Consider the following 19,990-nt stretch of genomic DNA (forward strand, 5'->3'; position numbering starts at 1 on the left):
ATGATCCCCAGATTTTCAAGATGATCCAGTTCCTTGTCAATCCGCTCCCACAGGGCGAAAGGGACTGGGCGAGAACTGCAAAATATAGGATTGGCATCCCGGTCAACCCTGAGTTTAGCCGTATGTCCTTTCAAAGGTTCCAAGCTCATCCTTGAAGACATCCGGGTACGTATCCAGCACATTTTTGAGTGTGTATGCTGCGGTAGGAGAAACGTTGGCTGCCCGGAGTTGATGAATGCTTTTCCACTTCAGTTGAATTATGCTCAACCAGTTTCTGCCGAGTAAGGAAGGGCCCTTTCCAGGAATGACGATCAGGGGTAGGTGAAACTCACAGTTATCGTAGCCCACCGTGACGTCACATGTACCGCAGGGAACAATCTTCTCACCTGCATAGGTGGAGAGTCCATAGGTAGTAGGTTTCAGATGGGGTCGGTCAGCATCGCTCCACAGGTTTGTGAAAACAGCATGGCTGATGAGCGAGACGGCCTCACCAGTGTCAACCTCCATTTGCAATGGTCGATTGTTGACGACAACATTGGCAAGAAGAGTGTTCCGCCTATGGTGAGAATCAATACGAAGCAGGTCATACGATTCTGAGTTGTCGGAAACAGAGCTCACCTGGTCAAACTCAGGTTCATCCGAACCGATAAACTGATGAATCTTTTTGTCAGCAGCTTTCCCTTTTCCCGATTTGCGAGTGATGCAAGCTGGAGCAATATCGCCAGTTTTCGAACAGAAATGGCAGGTCGCATCTTTGAACCGACACGTTTCCGGAGGGTGCTTTCCGTTGCACCGAAAACATTTGTTGTGGGTTTGAGACTGCACTGGCTTTTGACGAGGAGACTTGTTCCAACGTTTTGGCTGATCATGATCCAACCGATTCACAGCAGGGCTGGTACCAGACGAGCGAGTGGCACCGATGCTTGTAGCGTTGCGTTCAGCACTTTCCATGGAAATGGCGGTGTCTCTGGCATATTGGAACGTCAGTCTTCTCTCCGCAAGCAGGCGTCTACGAGTGCGGTCATCGGACATGCCAACCACCAGCAAATCACGGAGCATGTCGTCAATCGTGTTCCCAAACTCACACAGATGTGACAGTTTTTTGAGGTGTGCAATGAAGTCTGCGAGCGACTGACCTTGCTGCTGTTTGCACATGTAAAAATTAAACCGACACAGGATGACTGAAGGAGATGGATTACAATGTTCCTTCAAAGCGGCCTTGGGCTCTGCATACGTGAGCTCCTGGATTGTCCGAGGCCGAATCAGGTTTTTAACGAGTGTGAACGTCTCACCTCTGCAAACGGACAGGAAGACGGCCTTCATCCGGGCTTCGGTTGCGATGCCGTTCGCCTCGAAGTAGAAAGACAACCGCTCGGAATTCGTGTCAAAATCCCCCTCATGAGGGTCGAATTCATCAATATGGCCGAAAGAAGTCATGGTCTAGATGTTTATCCTCGTCGCCATGTAAGGTATCTCGACAGACTACGATTGATTGTAGCTAGGGTTGCCACCTTCAATGTGGAAAAATAAGGGACACCCCACCGCCCCCCACTAGAACATTTTGAAGATAATGAGATTCAGTCAATATCTCAGTTAAATCTCACATATGTGCATTCCTGAAGAGCAGATTTGTGTAAGTTTTCCTTTTACTCAACACCACATCAATTAATTGATTGAAAAAACAACTTACTATTGTAATTTACAGATTTATATTTCAATCAGTTGAACTAAACAAAAGTAGAGACAGCACAAGTGTTGCCATTAGACCAACTACCCATTTGGTGTTCAATTTAAAGAACTTTAATTTAGCCGAATGAACAGGCCTAATATATTGTTGCGGATATGGGATTTGCATCCATCCATATCCGCTTGTAAATATTCCCCTATTTCCTCAATACTTCCCAACTATCCCCAATCCCCCATTCCCTAGTCCCATTTTCTGTAAAGAACACTCTGTAGACCCGACCTCCCCCTATTTCCCCCATTAAATGTCGTGCCCAGGTTCACCGCATCTCATGTAAGACAACTATAGGACATCTTGCTAGTTATTGTTAGTCTATGTCAGTTAAGGACTCGTTTCCATTAATTCTGACCCTTCGTTGCACCAGAATGTGATTGTATGGCACCGTTAGGAAGTTTAGGACCTCCCAATACCTCCCCGCAGCTCTTCCTCACGGTTCAGCAACAACAACAACAACAACAGCAACGGCGGCGGCATGCACAGGGAGTGCGCGTCCTCACTCCGGCTTGGTTGGTAGGGGGTGTTGGGAGGGCACGAGGCCTTCCCCACGAGCCGCCATCGAACATGTGCTCGACGGGGTTACCAAATAGGGGCTCCTTGTCAGCTCCTCGTCAAGGGCGGAGCCCGGTAACCCCCGCACCCAATGGAAGCGGCGGACCGGTCCCATCTGGGGCGGAGCCAACCAGCCGAGGGCGTGTCACTCCCCGTTGAGCATGCGCAGCCGAGGGAGTGGTGACGTCAGATGCGCGCTGAGCTTGAAGCAAGAGAGACGTCCCTTCCGAGCGCAGTGAGACCTCCCTGCATCTCTTGGACCGTGCTTGATCCTGCCCCCGGGCCAAGGTGCACTTTGTGCTATCGACTACCTGTCCTTCCCTGCCATCAATCCCTGTGTAAGTCAGCCTTGTCCCATTTGTCTGTGGTCTGTCTGGGATAAGATAAGATTGTATTTAAGTGCCTATCTCTTCTGTGTCTTTACCTCACTACCGTGTAATCTACCCCTTTTCTCCACCACTAATTATACCCTCCTCCGGAGGTCTTGAGAACTGTACCCCTTGCGTCGTTTCATTTATCCCAGTCGTTGTGTCCTTTCCAATCACTGATTTAGCGTAGCGCGATTTGGCCAACGTTCGGGTGGAATCGGGTGAGTTGGGGAAGAATCGGGGGAACTGTTAGGTCGCGGCAATACCACCGCTCGGCAAATAACATCTAATCCGCGATCCGTAACAATATTTACATATAAATATTTAAATATTTACAGTATAGCACCTCAGTGCTCTGAACACCCCTGCCCCACACCCCTCCCCCACCCCCCTTCCCATCTCTCTCTCTCTCTCTCTCTCTCTCTCTCTCTCTCTCTCTCTCTCTCTCTCTCTCTCTCTCTCATTACTTTCTCTTCCATGTGTACTTTTTGTCGCTCCTTGCAGCCTGAAGCAATGGCTTGTCCTTCAAAAGTTGAGTGAGATCAGTAGTTCACTTTTCATGAGCTCCACAGAGCATGTATTCTGGACGTCACTCCATTTGTTGGCCATTCTGGAGAATATTCTCTCCACAAACCCTGTTGAGTCTGGTATGCTCAGTAGGTAGCAAATGACTGACAGCATATTTGGGAGATCAGCTGCCTGAAATACAGCCATCCACTTGGCAGCCACGTCTGTGGTCTTCCATTGATCGCGCTCCTGGAGCTTCTCCACAAGGCTGCTTGCTGTAGTGCACTCATCGTACAGTTCATCCATGTTCAGGCTGGCAACGAGGTTGAGCTTTTCACAGATCTTTTCAAGGTCACTGAAGGTAAACTTGCCATCATGGAGAGATAGAGGTGTAAGATAGTGAAGCCAGTTGCTGTCGGAAAAGTCAAACCATTTTTCAATGTACCTTAGGGCAGTGTCAATGAATGCAGTGAATTCCTCCCTTGCCTTGCCTGCATCAACTGGAGAGAGACGCTGCAGCTTCACTTTTGTGAGGTATCCATAGAACTGGTCATCTCACCTCTGTGTGAGTTTGTCTGTAAAGGAATGCATGATGGGATAGAGCTCTAGACAGGGGGTCGCATTGGCCTCAAGCTTCTTAACAACATCTTCGAAGAGGGAGAGAATGTTATTACAGAAGAGAAGGTAAACCTCCACAACATCACCATCATCCTCCTGCACTCCAGAATCAGGGCTGAGCTTCAACACAGTGCTGATTTGCCTGGGGCACTCATCCCAAAGGCTGATGAAGTAGGTCTGCAGTGCAGACCAGTTTTGCATGAATCGAGAGATGGCTGGATTGAGGGAAAGCCATCTTGTTGTGACATGCCGCAGGACTTCTCGGAACTCTATCTCACAGAACTCGCACAACTCCTTCAGTGCCTCTCTTCTTTTGGCTGATATGGAGAAGTGGCTACAGACTTTCAGAACCACATTCTCAACATCAATGCTCAAGTTGTCGAGTGCATGCTTGACTGTGTTATGCACAATATGGGCATGGCAGTTACCCTGAAGCAGGTTGTTTTGGCTTTTCTTTAATATGGGGTAGACTGAGTTGTGGATCCCGTAGTTCACACTCGCGTTGTCAGCAATGAAAGCTGAAATTTGACCTAACTAGCAACGGTACCCGCCCTACGGGCGGGGCTTCAATTGGGAGGCCCAAATGAAAAGGTAAAATATCAGAAATTGAAGGCTTTTTTAAATTTTAAACGATTCATATACACATCCGTTAAATCATATCACACGCAAATCATCAAAATCTAAACAGTATCTTACTATAATTCACCAAATGTCTGTCTGTCTGCCTGTCTGTCTGTTCGAAGGTACCGTAAAAACTGCTGAACCGATCTCAACGATATTTTGGGTGGATAATCCTGGGATTTCCAGGAGTAAAATAGGCTATTTAGTTTTCCCAATTTCAGCTTTAGTCTCCGGCATTCTCAGGTTTGGACTCCCGCATAACATTCGCTTTCGCATAACGTTCATTGTTCTCATTGTGACGATGTTGTTTTCCCGGGTGCCGCACAAACAGCTGCACCGATCCCTGCACGGCTGCACCGATCGAACTTGGTGACCTCGGACAAAGACCTTTTATAAGGACACGGGTTGAATCCCTGCTTGGGAGAATTCTAACCCATTTCAACTGAAGGAAACACGTATCGGGAGTACATACGACATAGCGATTGTGAACACGATTATCGATCACGATTCACGACCACGATCATCACGATCATAGTGTATCGATCACTGTGGGACATTTGGTGAATTATAGTAAGATACTGTTTAGATTTTGATGATATGCGTGTGATATGATTTAACGGATGTTGAAATGGGTTAGAATTCTCCCAAGCAGGGATTCAACCCGTGTCCTTATAAAAGGTCTTTGTCCGAGGTCACCAAGTTCGATCGGTGCAGCTGTGCAGGGATCGGTGCAGCCGTTTGTGCGGCACCTGGGAAAACAACATCGTCACAATGAACGTTATGCGAACGCGAATGTTATGCGGGAGTCCAAACCTGAGAATGCTGGAGACGAAAGCTGAAATTGGGAAAACTAAATAGCCTATTTTACTCCTGGAGATCCCAGGATTATCCACCCAAAATATCTTTGCGATCGGTTCAGCAGTTTTTACGGTACCTTCGAACAGACGGACAGACAGACACACATTTGGTGAATTATAGTAAGATGACAGCCCAAGTGTTTCGAGAGAGTGCAGTATGCACTGCACGATTCGTTCTGCTCATTCATTGGAATTCTCCATGAAGTCAACCATTTTATTCACCACACCAGTTTCAGGTGTGAAGAATTGCACTGCCAATGAGGATGGGGCAGGGGAGTGGGGATGGGGGGTGCGGGGGAGGAGAGGGGAATGAGATGTAGAAATTACGCCAGCCTATTCATTTTTCACTATTATAATATTCAGGAAATCATTCAATCAAATATATAATCAGAACAGTACATAAATTAGCCGAAACAACAACATGCCATATCTGCCTCAGGGGATAAAAAATATATAAATAAATAACCACATTTAGAGGCCATTTTTCCCCGCAAAGCGGGGGTTGGCCTTTTTCGGGAACCGTGGTTGCTGTTTTTTTTTTTTTGGGTCCCCTTTTTTGAAGCAATGTTTTATGGCCGGATGCCCTTCCTGACGCCAACCCTTTTTGCCGCCTTTAACGACAAACAGGGAATTACCAGTGAACTGGTACTCAATTAGCCGACCTCGGAAGGATGACAGGCTGAGTCAACCCCCCTGACGTTCATTCAGCGATCGACCGGGATTCGAACCCAGGATCCTAGGATCCTAAGCCGGCACCCTAACCGCTAGCCCAACACCAGGGTCAAGCCTCAGGGGATGTCTGAGGTAAAAGGAATTGAGCGATTACACTCCGTGTATTCTGCTCTTTCGCTGCTCGGACATGGTTATCACCTGCTGCATGCTGCTCGGACATGGTTATCACCTGCTGCATGCTGCTCGGACATGGTTATCACCTGCTGCATGCTGCTCGGACATGGTTATCTCCTGCTGCTTGCTGCTCAGACATGGTTATCACCTGCTGCATGCTGCTCAGACATGGATATCACCTGCTGGATGCTGCTCGGACATGGTTATCACCTGCTGCATGCTGCTCAGGCATGGTTATCACCTGCTGCATGCTGCTCGGACATGGATAACACCTGCTGCATGCTGCTCAGACATGGTTATCACCTGCTGCATGCTGCTCAGACATGGATATCACCTGCTGGATGCTGCTCGGACATGGTTATCACCTGCTGCATGCTGCTCAGACATGGTTATCACCTGCTGCATGCTGCTCGGACATGGATATCACCTGCTGGATGCTGCTCGGACATGGTTATCACCTGCTGCATGCTGCTCAGACATGGTTATCACCTGCTGCATGCTGCTCGGACATGGATATCACCTGCTGCGTGCTGCTCAGACATGGATATCACCTGCTGCATGCTGCTCGGACATGGTTATCACCTGCTGCATCCTGCTCAGACATGGTTATCACCTGCCGCGTGCTGCTCGGACATGGATATCACCTGCTGCATGCTGCTCGGACATGGTTATCACCTGCTGCATGCTGCTCAGACATGGATATCACCTGCTGCATGCTGCTTGGACATGGTTATCACCTGCTGCATGCTGCTCAGACATGGTTATCACCTGCTGCGTGCTGCTCAGACATGGATATCACCTGCTGCATGCTGCCCGGACATGGTTATCACCTGCTGCATGCTGCTCAGACATGGTTATCACCTGCTGCATGCTGCTCGGACATGGATATCACCTGCTGCATGCTGCTCGGACATGGTTATCACCTGCTGCATGCTGCTCGGACATGGATATCACCTGCTGCATGCTGCTCGGACATGGTTATCACCTGCTGCGTGCTGCTCAGACATGGTTATCACCTGCTGCGTGCTACTCGGACATGGATATCACCTGCTGCATGCTGCTCGGACATGGTTATCACCTGCTGCGTGCTGCTCAGACATTGATATCACCTGCTGCGTGCTGCTCGGACATGGTTATCACCTGCTGCGTGCTGCTCGGACATGGTTATCACCTGCTGCGTGCTGCTCGGACATGGTTATCACCTGCTGCATGCTGCTCAGACATTGATATCACCTGCTGCGTGCTGCTCGGACATGGTTATCACCTGCTGCATGCTGCTCAGACATTGATATCATCTGCTGCGTGCTGCTCGGACATGGTTATCACCTGCTGCATGCTGCTCAGACATTGATATCACCTGCTGCGTGCTGCTCGGACATGGTTATCACCTGCTGCATGCTGCTCGGACATGGATATCACCTGCTGCATGCTGCTCGGACATGGTGATCACCTGCTGCATGCTGCTCGGACATGATCACCTGCTGCATGCTGCTCGGACATGGTTGTCACCTGCTGCATGCTGCTCGGACATGGTTATCATCTGCTGCATGCTGCTCAGACGTGGTTATCACCTGCTGCATGCTGCTTGGACATGGTTATCTCCTGCTGCATGCTGCTCGGACATGGATATCACCTGCTGCATGCTGCTCGGACATGGTTGTCACCTGCTGCATGCTGCTCGGACATGGTTATCATCTGCTGCATGCTGCTCAGACGTGGTTATCACCTGCTGCATGCTGCTTGGACATGGTTATCTCCTGCTGCATGCTGCTCGGACATGGTTATCATCTGCTGCATGCTGCTCGGACATGGTTATCACCTGCTGCATGCTACTCAGACGTGGTTATCACCTGCTGCATGCTGCTCGGACATGGTTATCATCTGCAGCATGCTGCTCGGACATGGTTATCACCTGCTGCATGCTGCTCGGACATGGTTATCACCTGCTGCATGCTGCTCGGACATGGATATCACCTGCTGCATGCTGCTCGGACATGGTTATCACCTGCTGCATGCTGCTCGGACATGGTTATCACCTGCTGCATGCTGCTCGGACATGGTTATCACCTGCTGCATGCTGCTCGGACATGGTTATCACCTGCTGCATGTTGCTCGGACATGGTTATCACCTGCTGCATGCTGCTCGGACATGGTTATCACCTGCTGCATGCTGCTTCACATCAGAGAGTCCACGATGGGCGATCTAAAAAGCTGGACGGCAAACCGTACAATTTGCCTTGTACTCATTGCCACTGATAGACTGACCCACTCGTATTCCGTTTGCCATTCGGATCTGTACTTTGACAGCCTCTTGCGTTTCACCGGTGGACGTGTGGCACTGGCCGACATTAAAAAAAAAACCGCGCGTCTGAGTCTCCGTAACTAGGGCAACGGTGACGTCGACACTGACCTTGCCTGCCATTCTCTTCCGCAAATTTTGATTGGGAACATCTACGCTATGTGTTGCGAAACGGTTTTGGTTTTATTAGCTATCATGCCATTCTAACCATTGTGAAGACCCAGTGTATTATGAAAGTATAATGTGCATGAAAATACGGGACAAATCGCGTCCCGTATTGACTCGATACGGGACGCTGCATTTTATTCTCCAATACGGGACGATCCCCTATTATACAGGACGGATGGCAACCCTAGTTGTAGCACACGTTTATTCACTCTGCCGATACAGGCCCGATTAACTGCAGCGCCATCCGAGCTGGGGCGTAGGGATACAATGGTCACGGTGTAGGGATACAACGGTGAATATTTGCAGCTTCATACATGACACATGTGTACATGTATGTGTCTGTGTGTATGTGTGTGTGTGTCCATCCAGGCCGTAACTTTTTTTTTTACCATTTGAGCTTTTCTTATCAAATGTTCAAGTTTTATTATGATAATATGGAGAAAACTCCAAAGCGAGTCGCCGACTGGGCATCCTCCGTCGTGCGAAGTCCTTCCTTGGCACACCTGAGCTCCTCACCACATACAAGGTTTTCATCCGCAGCTCAATGGAGTACTGCTCTCCCCTCTGGGCTGGTGCTCCTGCCTCACACCTAGCTCGTCTTCACACGGTTAAAATCAAAGCATTCAGAATCATTGGAATCTCCCGCGATGAAGGTGATTCTGAGGGCCTTTCACTCACTCACCGCAGGCAGGTTGGTGGTCTTTCCGTCTTCTACCGACTCCTCTCCGGCCTTGCCCCCCCAGCTCTCTCTGTGCTCTGTCCCCCAAATATTCCTGCAGGACACACGAGATCCGCCAGCAACCCTCTTTTGGTTAAACTGCCAAAATCAAGATTCTCTGCTCACCTTCACTCCTTCATTCCTCTTTTCTCCCGCCTCTGGAACAAACTCCCTCACTCCCTTCAATCCCACTCCTCCCTCCAGGTCTTTATAACAGCTGTTCACCACTATCTCTTATCTTACCCCATCCAAAACCTTGATCTTTTCTACCCCCGTTAAAACACCCCAAATCCACCACTTTCAATCCCCAACTTCTTTCCTGAAATCCCTAGTAGTGAAATTCCTAGTAGTGTTCATTTGCTTTATACCACGTACCTCTCCCTCCTCCCCAGCCCTCCCTCTTCCCCCTTCCCTGTTCTCCACTGTTGTTGTGCTTGTGTACTTCCCTCGCTCTTCCCCTCTTGTCTCCGCTCCCTTCATTGCATGTTGTATGTGTCTGTGCATGTTTTCATGTTCAATGTGTTAGCTCTTACATGAGCCTCGATTCTGTATACAAAAAAAAGAAGACAAATTAGTAATTTTGTCGAAAGGTCAAAGGTCAGCGTCACCTAAAATCATCAATTTTCATGCGATTTTAGTTACATTTTAACAATTTGCATATCGGGTCACTGGATTGCTTTGCCAATCAGCTAGAAGACGATTGTTTGTTTTTTTTAGATCGAAAGGTCAAAGGTCAACATTGCATAAAACCATCAATTTTCATCCCATTGACTTGAAATTTGAGCAGGGTTTGCATATTTGATCACTGAAGCAAATATTGCTTTTGAGGTCAAAAGGTCAAGGTCACCTAAAATCGTCAGTTAAAATTTTTATTTTAGCTGTTTTTGTCATGTTTAGCATATGGAAGAAGAAGTCTGAATACAAAGCGGACGGATGGACGTTGCATTTTCAGATGCTTTCTCGCTTGTTTTCTTTTCGGGAGCGATTGAGGGAGCTGTCAGTTTCCTATACACCGCCCAAATAAAGGTACGTCTCAGAAGAACGTGTTGCATGCTAATAGAACAAGATAGCCCGTAGAGCGGATGATACTCTGCTAGTAAAGTAATAAAATAGAGAAAAGGAAAAGAAGAAAGTATTATTGGAGAAAAGAGGGGGATGTGTTTGTTGGGACGTTCTAAATTTGTGCAAAAAGTTTCTTTGATAAACAAGAGAAACCTCAAACTGCCAATGTCACCGATTACGTCACAGTTGATGTACATTAAAACATGACAGTGCTACTGTGGTTGTAAATGACATTTTAACACTTGGGTAAACTTGTTTATGGTATATTCAGTATACTGTACACTCACTTTACTTACTCAAAACATGCTGTACCTGTGTCACACTTTTGTTGTGCCCACTAGACCAGGCTACGACATGCAGGCTCTGAATGGCATCCAAACAAATATTTTTCAAAGGTTGATCAAATTTCTGGGAAACAGAACCGCGATGGTGTTTACCCATGAAGGTGTACGTTTACAGCAAGGTTAATTTGCATATGACGCACGTCACACCCATCCACTGACATGACGGTGAGGTTACCTTGAGCAATAATACCACACCTGCAGAGAGAAATAAGAAACAAAAACGTGAACACACCTGTAGAGAAATGAAAATACAGTTTAGGTAAACAAGCAGAGAGAGGGAGACCCTGGAGAGAGAGGGAGACAAAAAAGCATGAACACACCTGGACAGAAAATTAAAGATATAATAACACCTGGAGAGAAAAATAAAGTCTTCCCAAGTAACACCTGGCTTTACAAAACAATTCCCCAACTTTAAATACCTGGAAATAAATATAAATAAGGACGGCTGGTAGGACAGCAAAGACTAGCCAACTAGCCAGGTATGCACAATCACCTCTGAGCTATCTCACCTTGGTTCGAATCTCGACCCAGCTATAAACTACCGCTCTGGTGTTACCATCCATCGGAAGGACGTGAAACAGGAGGGACGTGTCTGCAGCACACCGGTCGTACAGGTGACCATTAACGATCGATCGATCCCACTGTGTTTTCCATGAAGAAGAGGAACATTTTCGCCATAATCCTGGAACAAATTACAAATTCCTGTTCTGACTACTGGGAAGGCAACGGCAAACTCAGTCAATCTCCATCAACGGCAAACTCAACCATCTCCATCAGTGCAAATCTTGTCAACAATCTCGTGCTTTGGCAGCTCCAACGTTCTGTAAACACTATGGTACAGCTATGATGATCACTCATCATCAACAATCATAATCATCAACAATCATCATCAGTATCAATAGCAATCATCATCGACATCATCACCATCATCATCAGCAATCATCATCATCAACAATCATAATCATCATCAGTATCAATAACAACCATCATCAACATCGTCACCATCATCATCATCAACAATCATCATCATCAACAATCAGAATCATCAACAATCAGAATCATCAACAATCATCATCAGTATCAATAACAATCATCATCGACCTCAATACCATCATCATCATCAACAATCATCATCATCATCAACAATCATCATCAGTATCAATAACAATCATCATCGACATCGTCACCATCATAATCATCAACAAGCAGCATCATCAGCAATCATCACAATCAATCATCATCAACAATCATCATCAAGCAGCAATCATCAGCATAAACAATCGGCATCATCATCAACAAGCAGCAGCATCAACAGCAATCATCATAATCAATCATCAACAATCATCATCATCATCATCAATCAGCATCATCAGCAATCATCATAATCAATCATCACCAACAATCATCATCATCAACAATCTTGATTAGCATCAACAATCAGCATCAAAAGCAATCATCATCATAATCATGCTGCTGCTTCTGCTTTCTCAACAATGGATGGAGGTCCGCAACGCCAAACAGGAAATTAGAGCTGTCTCCCTCGACATATCACGTGCCTTCGATACGGTCTGGCACCCAGCTCTGCTCACCAAACTCTCCTCCTTTGGTATCCATGGAAATCTCCACGCATGGCTGGCGGACTTCCTCTCTGGTCGTAGTCAACGTGTGGCCCTGAATGGGTTTCTCTCATCTCCTCTTCCTGTTCAGGCTGGAGTTCCCCAAGGCAGTGTTCTGGGCCCTGTGCTTTTTCTGGTCTTCATCAATGATCTCTCTGACTCTCTTGAAAATCCTCTCTATCTCTTTGCTGATGACTCCACTCTCTGCCGCTCCATTCCTCTTCCCTCAGATCGGCAGTCTGCAGCCTCCTCACTCTCTGCAGACCTGGACAAAATCACAGACTGGTCAAACAAGTGGAACATGTCTTTCAATCCTGACAAATCTCACACTCTTACAATGTCTCTCCGAAAGGACCGACTGGACAACCCTCCCATCTACTTTCTCAACAATCCTCTCCAAGAAGTTCTGTCGCTCAAGCTTTTGGGTCTCACTATCTGCCATGATATTTCTTGGGAAAACCACATTTCCAAGCTGGCCTCCAAAGCCAGTCGCCGACTGGGCATCCTCCGTCGTGCGAAGTCCTTCCTTGGCACACCTGAGCTCCTCATCACATACAAGGCTTTCATCCGCAGCTCAATGGAATACTGTTCCCCCCTCTGGGCTGGTGCTCCTGCCTCACACCTTGCTCGGCTTCACGCTGTTGAGGCCAAAGCTTTCAGAATCATTGGAATCTCCTGCGATGTAGTCAACTCCGAGGGCCTTTCACTCACTCACCGCAGGCAGGTTGGTGGTCTTTCTGTCTTCTACCGACTCCTCTCCGGCCTTGCTCCCCCAGCTCTCTCTGTGCTCTGTCCCCCCAATATTCCTTCAGGTCGCACAAGATCTGCCTGCAACCCTCTTATGGTTAAACTGCCAAAGTCTAGGCTCTCTGCTCACCTTCACTCTTTCATTCCCCTTTTCTCCTGCCTCTGGAACAAACTCCCCCACTCCCTTCAATCCCACTCCTCCCTCCAGGTCTTTAAAACAGCTGTTCACCACCATCTCTTATCTTCCCCCATCGAAAACCTTGATCTTTTCTACCCCCGGTAATTCACCCCAGAGTCCTTGCAGTGTTCATATGTTTTATTCCTCTCCCACCTCCCCCCAAGTCCTCCCGATGTCCCTGCTCTCAAATGTTGTGTTTGTGTCCTTCCCCCTCTTCCCCCCTCTCTTTTGTGTCCTTCCCCCTCTCTCCCCATCTTGTCTGCCGCTCCCCTTGTTTTTTGTGTTTTGTGTGTCGGTTTGTCTTTTTGTGTGATTAATGTTAGCTCTTTCACGAGCCTCGATCTTGTATTTAAAAAAAATAAAATAAATAAATAAATCATCATCATCAACAATCATCCTCATCAATCATCATCTCCAGTGAACGAATGAATGGAGCAACACGCATGCATTTTCAACGCCATTGATTTGCCTGTTTAATACCCGATTGATCGATCACCTCTCACGACTTTTGACCCGTAAACCCAATCGGTGGACTCCATCTCTTCCACACATGCAGGATTCGACTACAATCAGTGTGTACGTGTGTGTGCATGTGTGTATGTGTATGTGTATGTGTGTGTGTGTGTGTGTGTGTGTTTGTACGTGTGTGTGTGTGTGTGTGTGTGTGTGTGTGTGTGTACATGTGTATGCGTGTGTTTGTACGTGTGTGTGTGTGTGTGTGTGTGTGTGTGTGTGTGTGTGTGTGTGTGTGTATGGGTGTGTGTGTGTGTGTGTGTGTATGTGTACGTATGTGTGTGTGTGTGTGTTTGTACATGTGTGTGTGTGTGGGGGGGGTGGGTGTTTGTACACGTGTGTTCGTGTGTGTGTGTGTGTGTGTGTGTGTGTGTGTGTGTGTGTGTGTGTGTGTGTGTGTGTGTGTGTGTATATGTTCGTGTGTGTGTGTGTGTGTACGTATATATATATATATGTATGTATATGTATGTATGTTTGTATATATTTATGAATGACAAATATTGTGACCTTTTTCTTGGTAGGAAACCCGAGCTCCGTGTCGTTACGTCATAGTGCTCTTTTACGTTTACCTGTGAGTGCAGGTTGTTTGAGTAAGCTTTTGAGATTCCCCGCGACATTATTAGTTCGTTCAAAGTGATTGTGAGTGTTGCCTGGTTCGATTTCTTCTCAACTCTTCGTCCCTCCTATTCGCCTTCCTCGCGGTTCCTCCCATCCTCGGCCCACGCTGATGTGCGCGGCCCACCCCGATGTGCGCGTTCCACCCCGGTGTGCGCGTTCCGCCCCGATGTGCGCGGCCCGCCTCGATGTGCGCGGCCCACCCCGATGTGCGCGTCCCGCCACTCCTGCTCACCAATAATGAAGGGCGTGAAACGCTCGGCCGCCGTCGGGTGAAGTCATTGAGGTTACGAAGCAGCCGGTAAAGCTGGGTGGTGCTCTACCCTACACTGCACTGCACTACCAAGTGCCAACCGAAGGATTTCCCACGTCCAATTCGCACCGCGGGCAGGGCAGCACATGCGCAGGTAATACCAGAACCGGTGAGCGAAAATGTTGGAGAACTCGTGGATTTGACGGGAAAAAAATTGGGACGTTATTTGAAATCGAGACCTTGACTTGCGACCTGTCACCTGGACGCCCCGCACTCCACGTCTCCACGAATAACAACAACCGCCGGAACCAGGTAAGTTGCACCTTGATTCATTGCTATCCGTCAGACACCGATCCCAGTGCGAATTCGCGATGCCGACTCGGACAAATGTTCCCAGGACGGGCTCGCCAAAAGTTTTATCTCATCTCTTTATCACTGATATTTGTTTGCATCACTTCTCCACACATTTATAAATTGTCGCCATGATTCATTTTGAAGTTCGATCTGCTTCTTCTTCTTTAACGACCAAAATTATTCCCACGTTCTTGTGACGTTGGCCGGAGGAAGGTTTGGCCCAAGTCTTTCACGAACCGGCTGGCCAGGCCTGACGTTCGACTAAGTAGTTAGGGCAGGAATTTGTAATTTGTACAGGGTGCCGGAGATAGCTCGCCTACTCTTCGCGAAGCACACCGTGGGATCTTTAACGTACACCAACTAATATCGACAGACGAGACGCCATACACATTGATGAATCATCCTGCCTGTGAAACACCAGGATGGCAGTTTATAGCTGGGTCGGGATTGGATCTCGGACTGGACAGCTTGGATGTGTGTGTGTGTGTGTGTGTGTGTGTGTGTGTGTGTGTGTGTGTGTGTGTGTGTGTGTGTGTGTGTGTGTGTGTGTGTGTCTCTTGGGCAAATCTTCGACCAAAGTTTAACTTTTGCCAATTAATTGTATGCATTTTCAGGTGACATTGTTCATCTTTTTACATTTATTTATTTCAAATCGTTGGCAATTTATTTAATTTTGACTCACCAAAGTATTTCTTTCCAATGTGTCATTATTTACCTAACTTTGTTCAAATTTCTAACACACCTACCTTCACGTAACACAGTGTGACTTGTGTGACTGACTGATGGTTGACTTGACTATGACAAGGACAAGGACTTGATTGGTTGACATAACAAGGTTGATTTGTTTGGCATCGTATTAATGAATGACGGCAGTGCGACACCTTTCCATCCCACTCCTTTTAATCTCGGTCATTGATGGATGACTATGTGACAAGTGACTCCGGAGTGGTACAAGTGCGAGGGAGGCAGAATTTATTTTCTGACAAAAAAAAAACATTTTTTTTATTTTATTTTAAAAAGAACACCATGTGTTTTGATTTATTGATTTTGGGTCGAAAAAATATTCAGATAAACAGCAAGTTGCAAATAGAAGAAGAAATTGAAGCCTCATATCGGACTAAGAAGTGGAACAAGAATTACACATCTATTATGACGTCCATGATCAAAACGGAAGTACACCAGTCAACTATAGCCCATCAAAAGGTCCCAATAAGTATCGGGTAGAGTCATTCGCTGCGAAGATCGGTGCGGTGTCTCATCGCAGTGAAAATGGAGGCTATCTTAAATAGCCAGATTGCCCCCATAGATTGCGCTGTGCTGTTTTTCATATGACCTCTGGTCGTCATGCACATTGAGTAAACGTGCGCTTTCATTGACTATCGCTTATAGCATACACATTGTACTTGCGACACAAGTTACGATGTCATACGTGCACCTTCTATTCATTGCTAGCACGACACGAATAATGGACACGAACGAACCCGACTGAAGGTGGCACAGGAATGTGGAATTTATTGGTTCATTGTTTACCATTCGCAGTGTTTTTTCTACCCAAGTCATTCATCGCTGTCCATGAATGAAGTGAAACATTTAATACTTTATTTGCTAACTGCTAACTGGTATCCCCACCCAGGTCATAGCATCCTCTTCAACTAAAGTATGCCTCTGTTAGACTTTCGGTCTTGTTTTGTTTTACATTCCATACCCAGACTAAACATCGGCAAATCTATTATTATTATTATTATTATTATTATTATTATTATTATCTCCACCACCGAAGATGGACGGAGGTTATGTTTTCACCCCTCTGTCTCAAAAAGTATCTTTCACCCCTCTGTTATGTCTGTCTGTTTGTTTGTGAGCAGGATATCTCAAAAAGTTATGGATGGATTTGAATGAAACTTGGTGGAAAGGCTGGTTCTGTGACAATAACGAATTGATTCGATTTTGGTTAAGATCCGGATGTGATTGCGAAGCGAATGCGATTTTTGATACATGTACGTACGTAATGTATACAATTAAGTTAGCTAGCTAGCTCTAGCAATAGCACACACGTTATTGATCTCACGAACAAACTATTTTGATAGCTCTAATTGAGCTACTGATGAAGTACAGTCGGCCTCGGTCTTAAAAAGGGTCTCATTTGTGTTTGCATCCACAAGGCTGGCAGTAAGTTTTTGAAGTTATGGTACACTGGTACGGTGTTTGACGGATCCCAGACTCTGGGAGATACTTTCAATTAATTTGCAAATGGCGAGTTTAACCAGGAATCGCTCATCGACGACAACTACCAAACAGCTCAGGTCAGTCGTGGAAGTCCGCATGTATCTAGTACCGGTTCAGTACGTACAAGAGCACAGTACAGCAGACAGTTCCATTGTTGCAGTAGATGTTGACATACCAGGTACATGACCAACGTCATTTTAAAATGGTATATTAGATGTGTGTTGTTGTTGTGTTGCCCCAGTCAGTTCTGGTTGAACAGACCAGCAGCACGGAGATAACCGATCGATCTCACAGGAACGACCCAGAGATCCGTGCAGTCTTCCATTATATGTTTTATTGTGTGTGGGTGGCCTGGCAGTGGTTGCAGGTGTCCTCAGTGGTGTTGTCGAGTCTATGTTTGTAGTGTAAAAGTTGTGGGTGGTGTCCACAGCGAAGGCGTGAAAGGTAAACACTAAGATCAGACCTGGGGAGTGGTTTCTCTGTGTCATTGATGGGTGGAGGTTTTGGCCCCAAGATACTGTTTGGGTCCAGGTTGTTTATTGCGTTTATGGTCATGTGGGTGTGGATGTGTTTTTTTGTCTTTTTGGTTGTTTGGTGGAGGGATGTTATGAAGGATGTCACTGTAGTGTCTTTGTGGTGTAGTTTTAATGTGTCTAGGTGCCTGTGGGTGATTGTACATGAAGTGGCATGGGTGATTTGTGTTGGCATTTGCCATTGCAAGGAACTGTGGACCTCATGTCTAAGTGGCCTTTGATTTTTAGCATTTATACTTCTGTGTGCAGGTGCTCGATGGGTGTTGATGTGCAACCTGTGATGATGTGAAAGGCTTTGCTTTGTATGGTCTGCATGGTGTTCAGATGTGTGTTTGATAGGCTGGAGGCCCAAGATAAGTGGGCATAGCTGATGATTGATCTAATGTACTGTTTGTATGTTAGTGTTGTTGTTTCTTTGTGGTGTCCGAAGTCGGTGCCTGTGAGTGCCCCAAGTGTGTTCAGCCTGGGTGTGCATGTTTTTTAAAATGTTTGTGATGTGATCTGAGAATGACATGGATGTGTTAAAAGTGACGGGGAGTATTTTTGTTTGGTGCGTGTGTGGAATAGGGATGTTGTTCAGTGTGATGTATGGTGCAGCGCTATGATCCTTGGTGTAAATGGTAGAAAAGTGCCTGTTGATTTTGAGGGGGATACTTTTAGTCTGTTGATGGTGAGCCAGGTTTGTAGGGTGCTGAGGAAGGGTTGAAGTTGTGCTGTGGCGGTGTTGATGATGCTATGAGTGGAGGTGATGGTTATGTCGTCCGCATATGAGGCTAATTGTGCGTTATCGGATAGTTGTGGAATATCGTGCATGAACAGATTAAAGAGTGTGGGGGAGAGGACGGAGCCTTGAAGGACTCCATTCGGAAAGTATTGTGTGCATAATGACCTGCCGTTAAAAATTACGAATGACTGTCTGCATGATAGGTAGTTGGCCAGCCAGCATTTGGTGTTGTTGTGCATGTTTGTGTTGAGTGTTTTGTTTGTGAGTAAAAGCTTTGGGAGTATGCCAAACGCTTTGCTGATGTCTACTGTTGAGGCGTTCGAAGGTGTTTTGCGTGAGGTTTGTCAGGAGAGAGTGGTGGTGGAGTGGTTTCGTCTGAATCTGTGTTGAGTGTATGAGAGAGGGATTTGAAGGTTTGTGAGTGTAAGTACAATGCGTTCTGTAACTTTGGAGGGTGTGCAAAGTAATATGATAGGTCTGTAGGAGACTGCTTTGGTGGGATCTTGGTTTGGTTTAAGGAGTGTGATCATTTTACCTCGTTTCCAAATTTGGGGAATCTTGAGTGTTGGTCAGAGAAATTGCTCATATTTGTGAGGGTTTATATGTTGTGTCGTCCAAGGTGTTTTAAATGTTAATTGGAGATGTTGTCAGGGCTGGTAGCTTGCGAGTTTTTGATGTTTTTCATGATTTTTGTTGCTTGTGCCGGATTGAATGACGTGACGATGGTGTCGAGTTGGCAGCTGAGTTTGCGTCTTGTAATACATCTTTCCTCTTTTTTGGTCCTGCGTGACTTGTGTTTGCGTGATGGTGTCGATGAGCATGTTAGCTTGTTGTTTTTTCTTATGGTTTGTTGTCTGTGGTAGCTATGTCTGCAAGTGAGAGTGTTATGCTGCTGATGGAGTTATTGATGCTGTTTATGCTTTTGTATATAAGTGTTTAGTATTGGTTGAGTGGTTTAGTGTGTGGAGAAAGGAGTGACAGTTTTGTGTTTTTTTCACGAGTATTTTGTTGTTGATTTCTGTGTTTAGTGTTTGAATCCTTTCTACTTCTACCGTGTTTAGCAACGACGAATCCGGGCAGCAGGGAAGAGTGGGGAATATTTGGCCGCCATCTTGCGTTGGGGGAGCGGGTGGTGCAACCACCACGAAGAGGCATCTCCATTAGTTGCTGAGATGTGTGTGGGTGGTCTTTGAGCTGGTAGACTTCACCATATGGTGGCCATCTTGGGAAAAATATCAAAAATCTGGAAAATTTCAAATAGTAAGGTGCACCTCATTTTTTTTTTTTGAAAAGCCCGGACGAGAAACTAGTAATTTATGTTACTTGGCATAATCTGTCGATTGTAAAGGTTTAATATTTTTGCTTTTTAAAATCAAGTAAAAGTTTACTCATCTTGATTCAGTCCTTTTCGATCATTAGGCAATTAACGTACTTCCAATTGATGTATTTGAAAACCATTGTGTTGAATCTATCGTGATCTGACTGTCAACATTGGAGAATTGTGCTCCAAGTCAGGAGGCCCGAACACTT

At 46.4% G+C, this 19,990-nt stretch overlaps 1 protein-coding gene across 1 annotated transcript in view; it reads left to right on the forward strand.

The window, feature by feature from the left end:
• The first annotated feature begins 14,644 nt into the window (after window positions 1-14,644).
• Window positions 14,645-19,990, forward strand: part of LOC137431078 (unconventional myosin-X) — an 87,420-nt gene continuing 82,074 nt past the window's right edge. The window contains exon 1 of the mRNA XM_068121973.2: window positions 14,645-14,935. The gene's annotated coding sequence lies outside the window, so the exon portion shown is untranslated. The remainder of the gene's footprint in view (window positions 14,936-19,990) is intronic.

Source organism: Myxine glutinosa, chromosome 1, assembly GCF_964187855.1.
Source record: "Myxine glutinosa chromosome 1, kmMyxGlut1.1, whole genome shotgun sequence".
In the NCBI taxonomy this organism is placed as follows: domain Eukaryota; kingdom Metazoa; phylum Chordata; class Myxini; order Myxiniformes; family Myxinidae; genus Myxine; species Myxine glutinosa.